The sequence below is a fragment of the Bicyclus anynana genome, chromosome 26 (genome assembly GCF_947172395.1).
Source record: "Bicyclus anynana chromosome 26, ilBicAnyn1.1, whole genome shotgun sequence".
NCBI lineage: Eukaryota > Metazoa > Arthropoda > Insecta > Lepidoptera > Nymphalidae > Bicyclus > Bicyclus anynana.
This window is the reverse complement of record NC_069108.1, coordinates 4,851,751-4,863,824: the sequence shown is the minus strand read 5'-3', so window position 1 is coordinate 4,863,824 and position 12,074 is coordinate 4,851,751. Positions and strand designations below refer to the sequence as shown.

The 12,074-nt window shown below is 34.8% G+C and overlaps 1 long non-coding RNA gene across 1 annotated transcript; it reads right to left on the bottom strand.

Annotated features, from left to right (window-relative positions):
- Nucleotides 1–1,159: 1,159 nt before the first annotated feature.
- Nucleotides 1,160–8,650, bottom strand: LOC112056168 (uncharacterized). The gene is made up of 2 exons (XR_002887575.2): nucleotides 8,253–8,650; nucleotides 1,160–1,577 (listed from the first exon to the last, which is right to left on the bottom strand). It is a non-coding gene; the product is annotated as an uncharacterized LOC112056168 (long non-coding RNA).
- Nucleotides 8,651–12,074: the final 3,424 nt, after the last annotated feature.

Here is a 12,074-nt window from a genome sequence, read left to right as displayed (position 1 = left end):
TATGTTAGAGGTAGGGTAGGAGTAGGGTAGTGGTAGGGTTAAGCAGGGGTATGGTAGGGTAGGTGTAGTGTGGGACTTGAGAGTTGGGAGTTGGGTAGGGTAGGGGTAGGGTTTCATGCGGACGAAGTTGCGAGCGTCCACTAGTTGTATATAGCTAAGAACCATCAAATCGCTAGCTGTAAAAACGTCAAATTGATGCATTTGCTTAAAAACTATAATGTCACAGACAGACATTTGTGCATGCTTTATCTTTTTTTTCAACATTACAAGTTAGCTATTGACTACAATCTCACCTAATGGTAAGTGATGATGCAATCTAAGATGGAAGTGGGCAAACTTGTTAGGAGAAGGACAATCCCTTTTGTTTTCTAGACAACATTGTACCGGAACGATAAATCGCTTGGTGGCATCCATTTACCGGTAGTGTGGTAACTATTAGCCTCCTATCAACCAGACCTGGCTATAGAAAGGCTGGCTGGCTATAGAAAGATAACTTAAGTTAATTTAAATAAAAATCATGTTATGTATTATTATGTTATTATACTAAATATGTTCTATTTCACATTAAATTAATATGAAAATGGACACAATTTTGCTACAACTTATTTAATACCTACTTATCTCTCATTTATTTATTACTTCCTTTTTTTTTAAATTTTTAACAATATAAGTATAAAATACAAAACATTATTAAAAATTTATAAAAAAAAATTCACCCTCCCGCTGCGGGACATTTGAGTGTCCAAGCAACCGGTGGTCAGGGCTCCAGAGTGAGGAACCTACTCACAATACGCGCCGTCTCAAGAATCACTGCCTTTTGTATCCGACTTAAGGTGTTGGTCGAAGCTTTTCGCTATAAGACCATTGACTGAAACAACTATCGGAACAATAATAGTTGACTCAACATTCAACATGGCGGTAATCTCGTGAGCAAGGTCCAAGTATTTTGATACCTAAACTTATTATAAAAATAAAATAAAAGGAAATATATACAGACTTAGGCGTCGTAGAATTCATCCAAATCGATGTTCATTGGCAAAGTGCCCAGAAGGCTGTCAGTATTGCCACATTGTATGGCAATACTGATTCTCTGGCCAAAATATAGGCCAGCCTTCTGGTCACTGAAGAAATAATTAGTTTAATTAGTTTTAAAACACAATTTATAATTAATTATATTTCAGTTATATTACAATAAAATTATATTGATAGGTATCTATAATAAATAAAAGCAAGTTAAAATATCAATAGTTATAATACAAAATTTTCAATCTTCTTCTAGCGTGACAATGAAAGCAGGCTTCTGCGAAATGCACAGAATATTTCTGTTTTTTGTTATAGAGGTGAACTAAATAATATTTTATAATAAATGTAAATTCTATGAACTTGCTGGATTTCAGAAGAAACCCACAACATACTCAAGAAAATTATATTCTTATTATCACCATCTACTTAACTTGTCAATTCAAGCAATACAATATGTAATAATACCCAATATAATATTATTTCATCAATGTCTTCCATCCATCATCGTGACCAGGATTCTAAATAGGATATGCAGCTCCATGTGCAGGAAATACCTGAAATAATGAGACTAATATATAATAGAGATAATATAGAACTAGCTGCACTTCTAGAGAGGCCAAGGTCTTTAAGCAAGTTATAGATTTTGCTGGTAATCCTCTCGCACCTACTTCTACGGCGTACAGACTAACTACATAGCCATTTTTAGTTAGTTCATTTGTTGGGTCATAATATTTATTCACTTTCAAACTATGGTGTTTCGAAATGTTAGTCTCTCACGGCACAGTAAGCTCTACAAGTACTATTTGCTTAGTTTGATCAAAAGGAAAATGTCTGGTCTAGATCTCTAAATAGCAACATGCGCTGGGATTTTATGTTTCTCATACATATCCATTAATAAAGTCCAATCAGGTGCAGAATCTAAGATTGAGTAAGGCTTACTAGATGATTTAAAAAGTTAATTAATTTACGAAAAAACAATGATTTTAATTATGCTGTTAGATATGAAAGTTTGTCTGCAATCTCAGATATCAGCCATATTTGTTGTTAAATCATTTCATATTATTGGGTCACCCTTTACTTTGATACAAATATTATGAGGGTTTAAAAAAGACCAACTCCGTGTCAAATTCTTATTTTCAATACTCCTGTGATAACCATGGATGTTACAGGGATAAAAAGTTTTTTTTTTTATTGTTTACAAGTTAGCCCTTGATTACAACTTCACCTGATGGTAAGTAATGATGCAATCTAAGATGGAAAGGGGGTAAAGAGGAGGATGAAAATCCACACCCCTTTCGGTTTCTACACATCATCATACTGGAATGCTAAATCACTTGGCAGTATATCTTTGCCAGTAGGATGGTAACTAGCCACAGCCAGACCTGGACCAATTAAGAAAACCTCAATGGCCTAGCCGGGGATCAAACTCAGGACCTCTGTCATGTAAATCCACTACTACTATAGTATGCGCATTATCATCTGAGTCGTCCGGTCATAAAAGTCAAAAAAGATAGGAATGTGCAGCGCGCCTACCTGCGCACCCTAATTATCGATAAACGGCTACCTGCGCACGTGCTAATGATGAGTCAATAATGATTTGGACGATTCTGATTGGTCGGTTTCTAATGTAATTGCATTGCGTATTTTTTTTGCTATAAATGTGTTTACTGCAATTAAATAAATACATTCATGTGTTACTCGTTGCGCACTATGGATACTAATATATAATAAATTTGGCAGAAGACGAAGATTCTGATGATGAAGACTCAGATGAAGATTAATTTTATTTAGTTAATAATTATATAATATGAAATATGTATTATATTAAATCAAATATTGTTAATTTTTTTAATTTTGTGAACAAGATACGATAATAAACTTTACTTATCGATAATATGTCTTTCATTGTTACACCCTTCACTAGACGGCTCCATAAGACCCATAAGTGCAAGCGAGATAGATATAGAGAAATGATTTATGGCCCTAAGACTCAGTTGTTAATGCTATTAGTATACATAGGTATGTGTTACATATGTAGTAGTAGCCTATGATCAGCATCATGGGCAAGATCCAATTTATGTCTATACAAAATATCATACAAATTGACTCAGTGGTTAAGCTATGAAAAGGTAACATAAGGACAAACAGACAGGCTGACTGAAAAACAAACTTAATTTTGCATTTAAATATTATTACATTTATAATATGTATTAAATATTGATGATGCACCATTATCATTTGAATGCCCTATTACATTTAGAATCATTCATTCAAAAGATCCACAGATTACCACCAACCCATTTTGTAGGCTAAACTGTTTTTCAGATAGCATGGGTATGGTGACAGTCGCCTGTTTAGCATTCATAATACATACTATTATTGTGTATCTCGACAAACTTTCAAGAGTGAAACAAACTGTCACCCGCACCACCCTACATGAAATGAACTGTAAGTACCTCTTTATATTAGTACTAGCATACACTCCACAGTTTCAGATGTGTATTTTTTATTCTCATTGGAATGCTGGGATAAAATATAACATGAATTGCTGCAAACTTTCAAGAGTGAACTGTCACCTACATCATCTAACATGAATTAGACTAAGGATAATGGTTTTCCAAGCACCTCAATAGGGATGATGACAGTTTATAATTTGTATATAATATTACAAAGCTGAGTTTGTTTGTTTGTTTGATTAAATGCGCTAATCTCAGGAACTACTGGTCCGATTTGAAAAGTTCTTTCAGTGTTAATTTATCGACAAAGGCTATATAAGGCTATATATTATCCCCATATTCCTACGGGAACAGAAACCGCGCGGCGTCAGCTAGTTTGTATATAAATTAGTAGTAAGCTGATATTAAAGCAATTTTGTTAAAGGAACAGGGTATCTGCAATCATTACTTTAGGAGCTACAGGGATTTGCGGCGCAAGGGTCAGATTTGCGGAACTGACAAAGATTCCTAAAAACGCCCCATAAAAATATGATTTAATGACATAAGGTCATAATGATTGTTACATTTGTTTGGGCGTTCAAACAAAATTACTAATATCTTTGTTATTTGTGGGTTTATGTTTATAGTTAATATAGTGAAAAATGACATATTTAACGAAGAAAGGAGATGGTCCATTTCAGGTTCACTCTTGTACCCCGTATCATTAAAATTTTAAAAATACAAGGATCTAATTAAAATTTATAAGTGAATAAATGTAACTAAATAAAAAGAAATAAATAAAATAAAAATCCAAGTTTTTGAGTTCTACCAAGATGGCGCCCATAGAGCAACAATGATATGACAATTGACAGCAAACATCAAATCAATTACTGCATTGAAAACATCATCAATCTGCCATTCATCATCACCTTACCCTTATCCCATTTAAGTGGGGTTGGAAAAATATGTCAATCTTTTCCATTCGTTTCTATTACTCGTCAACTCATCATCCACTCCTTTTACACACATGTCCTCTTTCACACAATCCAACCATCTCTTCTTTGGCCTTCCTCTCCTCTTATGACCTTCCACTTGCACATTCAACATTTTTCTAGTAATATGACTTTCCTCTCTACGCATTACATGTCCATACCAAGCTAACCTTCTACTCCTCAATTTTTCTGTCACTGGCGCCACCTTCAGACTTCCTCTTATACAACGTGTCCCAAAATTCAACGATAAGCGGGCGCCAAAAGATTGACCTGCTCATGAGCACTTAAGGAAAAATAATAAAAAAAATATACCTAAATTTTTTTTTTAGTTACAAAATAAATTTTAAAATTCTTTGAAAATTTACACCTTGTATGATATTTTGAACTACCGCAGCTACAATTTCTTAAATATGCTTAAGATTTTTTTTGTATCGGAACCTAAGTAGTACTACTATTCACCACAACTCTTAAAAACACCACAATGCCCGCAGTTTTTACACAAAAAAATATCAAAATATTTTTTTTCCCTCAAATTTTTAAAGATTTTTACTTTCAGTCTACTTTGACTCATGGTCTTGCAAAAAAAAGTATGAACACCGCTATGGCAAGTTATTTTCAAAGTTGACGCAACTAATCAAGATTTCAAAATAGTATAATACCCTAGGATAACTAGTCGCAAAAAAAAAATATGCGTACCATTTGTAAACAAGAACTAAATTTCTAAAATGTTTTTGCTCCTAGAAATCACTTTTACTTTATGCACAAAATGATGTGAGTCATACGTTGCAATTTCCTAGAATTTTAATGGAACGAACGATAACATTTAAAAATAAGAGAGAGAGAGAGAGAGAAAGATAGCGATAAGTATACGTTAGAGAGGGATAGACAGATGTTCTTTGTTGAATGACAATGATGCAGGTAAAGAAAATCCTGTTCCCAGCAAGTCAGTACGCTCTGCTCCTTTGTTTACTGCGCAACTTTCCGTATTCAATTGACGTGGCTCTCGTACTAACGACTTTTGGCTTTGCATTTTGGACTGGACTTAAGTGATCTGCAAACTGAACTGACCTGGCATTATTTTGGACTGTGCCTGTGTTTTGTGAATTGGACTTTTGGTGTATTTTGGACTGTTTAGCGTTATCATGCCGCAACCATACACGCCGATGGAATACGCTAACATGCATCTCATTTATGGAGAATGTCGGTGCAATGCTAACGCTGCTAGCAGATTGTATCGAGAAAGGTACCCAAACGCTCAAAGATATCCAGATTATCGGGTATTTATGAATGTGCATCAAGCGTTTTTGGAGGGTCGTTTGCCGTCAGCTAGAAGAAACGCTGGAAGACCTAGATCGGAATGCGATGAAGAAGTTCTCAATGAAATAAACATTGATTCAACTACCTCAGTGCGTGCCATAGAAGCAGCTACGGGAATCCCAAAAAGTTCAGCACATCGAATACTAAAACGTCATCGGCTACACCCATATCATTACAGACGTGTACAAACGTTACTATCACGGGACTATCCACTGCGGATCGCATTTTGCCGAGTGATGCTTCAAAAGCATCGGGAAGATCCTCAGTTCTTGGATAAAGTACTATGGTCGGATGAAACAACCTGCAAGAAAGATGGCTATTTAAATCTTCACAACCTACACAGCTGGAGCAATGAGAATCCGCACCTGATGAGAGAAGACAAATCCCAATATCAATTTAAGGTCAACTTATGGACGGGCATTTTAAATGGAAAAGTGATTGGGCCTTTTGAATTACAAGGAAACTTAGATGGGGACAGTTATTTGAACTTTTTACAAAATGATTTGCAAGAATTACTAGAAGACGTCCCCCTAAGCGACCTTCAAAATATGTGGTATCAAAATGATGGTTGCCCAGCTCACTACGCTCGTCCTGTGAGACAATACCTAGACCACGAGTATCCGGGGCGTTGGATCGGGCGACTTGGTCCTATCCTATGGCCACCCCGATCACCCGACCTAAACCCCCTGGATTTCTTTTATTGGGGTTGTCTCAAAGACAGGATCTACGCAAAACCGATTACGACATTGGACGAGCTTCGGCAAAAAATCACTCAGGCTGCGGCACATATCAATGCTAGAAGATATGCGCGAAAAATAAAACGGTCGTTTTTAAGGCGATGTCGTGCCTGTATTAATGCCGGTGGAAAACAATTCGAACATTTACTTTAATGTTGTGTAATTAAAATAACAAACACATTTTTGGAACATAGTAAAATTTATTACTAACAACAAGAACAATTAAGAAATTTGGTTCTTGTTTACAAATGGTACGCATATTTTTTTTTGTGACTAGTTATCCTAGGGTATTATACTATTTTGAAATCTTGATTAGTTGCGTCAACTTTGAAAATAACTTGCCATAGCGGTGTTCATACTTTTTTTTGCAAGACCATGAGTCAAAGTAGACTGAAAGTAAAAATCTTTAAAAATTTGAGGGAAAAAAAATATTTTGATTTTTTTTTGTGTAAAAACTGCGGGCATTGTGGTGTTTTTAAGAGTTGTGGTGAATAGTAGTACTACTTAGGTTCCGATACAAAAAAAATCTTAAGCATATTTAAGAAATTGTAGCTGCGGTAGTTCAAAATATCATACAAGGTGTAAATTTTCAAAGAATTTTAAAATTTATTTTGTAACTAAAAAAAAAATTTAGGTATATTTTTTTTATTATTTTTCCTTAAGTGCTCATGAGCAGGTCAATCTTTTGGCGCCCGCTTATCGTTGAATTTTGGGACACGTTGTATACTCATTCCTTATTTTATCTATTCTTGTCACACCACACATCCATCTCAACATTCGCATTTCGTTCACATGCATTCGTTTACTATCCATCCCTTTGTTTACTATCATCCATCACATCATCATCAATCCGCCATTATTACCCTTATTAGAGTTGCATCTCTTGGGAGATATTGAATATTATTTCGAAAGAATTAAAGTGAATTTGTAGATTAGTATAATCAAAAATAGTTAAAAAAATAACATTCTTTTTTTTCACTAGGGTGCAATGACTGGACCTGGGCTCCATACAATTTTGGACCATCTCCTTTTATAATTTTATTTATTTTACAAATTTTAACATAAGCAACAACTTTGCTAATGAAAAGAGATTGCATATTAGCAGAGGTTTTGTTTCTTATGTCAGATCTTTATGGAACAAGTCTGAAATTGCTCCAAACTTAGCTTAATTTATCTATTAATGTACATGAAAATTAGTTTAGTAGTTTTTAACCTTTCCCATGTTTTAGGTTGTAACCCAGTGGATATGACCTCTGCCTACGATTCCCGAGGGTGTGGGTTCAAATCTGGTCCGGGGCATGCACCTCCCAACTTTTCAGTTGTGTGCTGTTTAAGAAATTAAATAACACGTGTATCAAACAGACAAGGAAAACATCATGAGAAAACCTGCATAACAGATAATTTTCTTAATTTTTTTTTATTTCTCAGAAAATACGTAGTTTCGTGTGGTGGGATTAGTAGGGGGGACTTGTCGTTACTCCCCCAATATAACCTCCCCTCGCGTGCGGAGCGATATCGAACCTCACCCTTATTGAAACTCATTTTAATTAAATTTTCAAAAATTAATATCTCAACAGCAAGTTGAAATTTTTAGATTATCATAAACTCTCTAATTGAGGCCAAAGTAACCATGAAGCATGCCTATACTAGAAAATATTATTGGTTATAAATTGGAAGATGAACATTTTATCAAGAATAGGTTATAAACTAGAAAAATTTAGTTTTAGAAAAATGAAAAATATACATACCGAAATCTGGCTTTGTCATCTTTGTCATTTGTTGAAATTATGTATTTTTGCCATAGATACTCTTGACTATTTGTAAAATAGGCATCAGATTTACATCCATCGAAAATAGATTTCGATTCAAACATATAATAATAAACTGCTAAAAATAAAATTTCGAACAAAATTCGTTGACAGACGCTTTTTGACAGGCGTGAGGCGAGGCGGGCGTAGCGAGCAAAGAAAAATTTAATATAAGAACTGACCAGTTTTTACCTATTACCCTAGTCTCTGAGAGTAAATGACTACTAATAATTTGAAAATTTAGACTAATTAATATTAATTTAACAATGAAATATATGCATTGTCCATACTAATGCGAGAGTAAGTTTGTTTCACAGACGACAAATTTGTCTGTCTGTCTTTTGCCAACATATCACGGCTAACCGTTTATATTTAGATGAGTTTTCTTATATAAATAAATTTCACCTAGGAACAGAACAAAGACTAATATTAATATGGCTAAAATAGAAAGGATTTTATCTGCTTCTGATTTTTCTTCTAAGTTTTGAGAAAAATCTTTGATTTTTAGGTAAAGTTATGAAAATTAATGCATAAATGGCGATATGATGTCTTATGGCAACATTCACTTAATTTGCAGCCCACTTTAATTGCCCCCCTGATAATTGATGGACAGCCGTCAAAGTCAATGCCAATGTTGCAATGCTAGTCTTGTAAATTTTAATTTGTTTTCAGCAGGTAATCCATTAATCAAAAAGTACCTTAAAGGCACTTTTCAATTCTAGTTTAATGATACTTCCATCAAAACGAAGGCTTTAGTAAAGATTTTCGAATTTTCGTTGTACTCATGTCAGTATCAACGACACCTGCGAATTCACTGCCCGTCCAAAATTGTTTGATGTCTGATGTGAAATTCGTCAACAATCAAGTAGATCTATTATGATCGTCATCGACTGACATCGACACTTCGACTCAAAGAGTATATCTTCGGGTGGCTGCTCACGAAGAGGCTGAAACTTCAGTACAAAGATTTTTGGGCATAGGAGATTATGCATGTGTTAATTTGCGAACATAAATACAGAATACAGACAGTAAGAGTACATTAATTTCAACCACATTCGACATAGTTATTTGGTCGAGTGGTGTAAGTCTACGGTACGTTAAAATACGAGTTCGAGCCCGGGTAACGGTATACAAAAAAAATCTTATTTTTGTTTATCTCAATTGTTTGAAACTAAACTATTTTAAGTGTTTTACCAAACTTCGATGAAAAAAAGAATTAAATCAAAAATCTCCATTTAATATTGCCGCTGTTTTAGTTCTAAAATATTCCGTTTGCGGAACTAGTAGCGCTGCTATGTCCAACGTTTTCGTGTGTCTTCACTTCTTCTCCTTGGAGTAATTTATTCATCATTCTGTCATTTTCTGAGCAAAACGAGCTTAGATTTTGTATATATTATACTAAACTAGAAGTTTTTGCCCGTTTTTTACACAATTCATTTCCGGTTAAAGAGCTCCATAAAAATACTTTTTACGGAGCTCTTTAACCAACGAACACGATTACAACTATTTAACATCGATTCTATAGAGGCAGTTTTTATAATCGCATTAGATCGTTGATCATATACTTTGACAGAAAAGTCTAGCGAGGCAGGTCCTATACAATAACTGGTCTGAGGCGGGCTGTCATACATCGTTACTTTACTTTTATTGCTTGAGGAATTTTTACCATTTCTATGTAATTTTCTAATCTGACCTACACCTGTCGCCTTTTTCAAAATCCGAGTTGGCAACACTGTTTGTTGCGTTGCGTGCGCAGGGCAGGCCGCAGCGTGCGTTAGCCGTAACGGCTAGCCGACGTACCCTATATTCAATGTACTCTATGGTAGCCGCTTTTAAATTAATAATCTGTATTCTGTGTCTGTGGTGCGTTTGCGAATTTTGCGATCGTGATCGATGGGGGCTTAATTAAACCAAACCATGCCAAGGCAATAGTCATCCCAAATTTAAATTTTTTAAACTGTTTTTTTTCTGTTTGTAAATATTTGTGTTGTCATTTTGTTGGAGTTGTTTTGAGGTTCAGAATAAGGAATAATTGGGGTACATGAGTACCTATTTTAGTGACTTGATATTTTGTAAGTGAATTTTGAAATTGCAAATTAACTTACAATACTTAATGATTTCTGTTTTCTTTCATATGTCGAATGCTTTAAGTTCAGGATGCTTTATTAAGGTTCGAACTGGTACAGGTTGACTGGTGAGTTCCACAAGTTATTGAAGTAGGTTCATATCAAGGTGTCGAGGCCAGGAGATCTTTTTGAAGGACTTCAAATGGCATCTATAGCCTATAAATGTGACCAATGGCTGGGCTACATCAATGGCAAGGGCAAAAAGTTTGCCATTCAAAAAGGTCATGCTCATGCTGCACTGCAAGCCATGCTGTACTGTCTCGGGCTTGTTGCAGTATTATTGAAGTAGTAGTAGGGCTTGTTGAGTAGTAGTACTTACAAGAGTTGTGAGGAACTTTATACGCAGTTTCGATCATCAGATCGCGAACTGCGGCTTTTTGGTTCTGTCTCCGGAATTCTCGAAATGAAATCCTCAGCGTGTGCTCCGAGTGCCCTGAAAACCCTATCCTAAAGTATTGGCTTACCGTGCATCGCGACAGAAACAGGAAATAAAAATGATTGCTCTCCTAGAGAAATGTTGTAACGTACCAAATAGTTTAATATTTATATTATTCGGTTCTTTACTGTAGACTTATTAATTAATTACTTTTATTTATTATGTATTTGTATATTTTAAATGGGTTTTTAGCCTGAAATAAAGACATATTATTATTATTATTATTATTATTATTTATAATGTGTGAAAGGGTATAAACTTAAAAAGGTCTTATGATGACTAATACTTTATAGACGGGACAGTGTTCACTGATGTGCCTTTTCTTACTGTTTTTTGGTATTCTTGTGTCTAGTCTGTTCTTCTAATCTTTGGGTGATTAGTTAGAGGTAGACTCTTTTACTGAGGAACTAATTGCAATGATTGGTCAAACCTTGAAACACTAGCCAAGCTTTGTGTCACAAACTTTGTAACACTAACCAAGCTTTGCTTTGACTAATGTCTAGTTATTCTTGTGAGTTTCCAGAAGTATGTAAAATTCATGTTTTACAACTTGGGCATTTTTAATACTTAGCTTTTTCTAGGACATTTAATTCCAAGAAGTTAGCAACCAAGAACTAAATTATGTTAAACAAAGCGTGGTAATTCAAGTTTTGTCTAATACAAACTTTTTGTTGTATGTTCTGTTGTGTTGTAGGTTCTTAGTTCTTTAAAAAATTTAAAAGATCAGTAATATAATGTACTGTTGTTACATTACCTTCTTAATGTTTTTCCTGAGTTCTGCAATATTGGTATGTTTGAGGACAATCGAGAACTAAATATTTTTATAATAATAAATATCCCAGGTCTGGCTGGTGGGAGGCTTCGGCCATGATTAGTTACCACCCTACCAACAAAGACATACCGCCAAGTGATTTAGCGTTCCGGTACAATGTCATGTAGAAACCAAAGAGGCGAGTGGATTTTCATCCTCCTCCTAACAAGTTAGCCTGCTTCCATCTTTGACAGCATCATCACTTACCATCAGGTGAGATTGTAGTCAAGGGCTAACTTGTAAAATAATATTAAAAAAAAACGACAAAGCTTGTAGTTTCCTAAAAAAAACGTGACCTCTGGTGTCATAATGGAGATTGTGATGAAGCAAGCTCATATCTTGACAAACAATTCTGAATAGCCAGGTTGATATGGTTCAAAATTTTTTTT